Genomic DNA, 1,629 nt, shown 5'->3' with positions numbered 1-1,629 from the left:
CCTGTGTTCTAAGAAGCCATCTTTGCAGCCTTTCTCTCTTTCCTCTCTCACCCTGCTTCTTCCTTTTGTGGGTGTGATTCCGTGAAAATAAACTTCACACGTCAACACCATCATCTTATAGAAAATACGAACAGTGTGCAGGATACGAGTGGAAACAGTCCTCCCGACAGCTTCCCCATGGGTGCCTGTCTCCTTAATAACGTTATTTATTTATTTATTTATTTATTTATTTATTTATTTATTTATTTTTGAGACAGGGTTTCTCTGTGTAGCTCTGGCTGTCCTGGAACTTGATTTGTAGACCAGGCTGGCCTTGAACTCAGGGATCTGCTTGTCTTTGCCTCCTGAATGCTGGGGCCAACACTACCAGTCTTACAGCCATTGTTTGAGACAAGCTCCTTCATTCAGCTAGACTGGTAGATGAAGGATCCTCTTGTCTCCCTTCTCTCAGTCTATCCTTGGGATTGCAGACCTGCACTACCATGCCCCTCCTCCCATAACCCCTCCCTTGACAACGTAGGTCTTGGGAGTTTGAACTCAGGTCTTCATACTTGCCCAGCAAGAACTTTCTGGCTGAGCCATGTTCCCAGCGCCTCCAGTCACTACTTTGCAAGGACTACCTTCCATGTTTGTATAGCATATTCTCTTCCCGGGTTGGCAATATGGCTTTGTGCTATGACTCTCAGCAGGGCAGCGATTTTCAGAATGTGGCCTGGGAACTTGAAACACTTTATTCCTGAAGTTTGTTAGAAACCCAAATGACAAGGCCTTGTCCCAGAGGATGGGGATGCAGTAGCTATGCTGCAACCCCTCCAAAGTCACACGTGAGACTCACTGCTGTCCAGCCAGGAATCTGACCAATCATCCCAGCCCACAACTCTTTTCTTCCCTCCTCCCTTCCAGTTAGGAGAGTCTGCTCCGGTTTGATTGGTTCCCCCACCCAGACCCCCGCTGAGTCGAGTTCTCTCAGGAGTGTGTTACTCCACCCGGGTTTGCTTCAGTCTCAGACAGGTTTCCACAAAGGAGATCGAGGTGTTTGTCATATTCCACAAGTCCTGGAGTTGGAGTCATACAGTGACCTCTGCAAAGGCACTTTGAGCACCATCTGGTACATTCTTTTGCGAATGCACACCAAACTTCTGTGATGTAATGTGACAGGCATGTCATGCCTCTCCATATGGAGAGGCCACCTCTGCAGCCAGTAACTGGCTGCTTTCTCGCCAACGCTGCCTCTGGACCACGTGACCCATTTTAGCTAGGGGCAAAAGGAGGCTCCGCGCCAGAGGCTTACATTTTCAAACCAGAATCGTTCCAAGTCCGGGCAGGGTTTCCTCTCCTTTCGAAGGCGATGCCCACTTCTACGGATTTCCTTTTAAAAATCGCAAACGAGAAGGACTCCAGCTGACTCCGGGTGTGGAGTCGGTGTGGGGCAACAGCGGTTCTTTCTTTACGGCGGGTAACCTTGGATTTTAACGATCAGAAAAACGTGAAGTGCCCTGAAGCCAGCCAGGTTCCATTTAGCTGCGAAGCTCTTACCGCAAATGTGCAAGTGACCCTTCCAGATTGCGACCTCTGTCCAACCCGTGCATTCCACAAACTTCTCCCAGAGGTGGAAGCTCCCATGACCGA

Source organism: Mus caroli, unplaced genomic scaffold, assembly GCF_978045245.1.
Source record: "Mus caroli unplaced genomic scaffold, Mus_caroli_1 scaffold_17, whole genome shotgun sequence".
In the NCBI taxonomy this organism is placed as follows: Eukaryota; Metazoa; Chordata; class Mammalia; order Rodentia; family Muridae; genus Mus; species Mus caroli.
The sequence above is the reverse complement of the archived record's forward strand: the minus strand, read 5'-3'. Positions refer to the sequence as shown.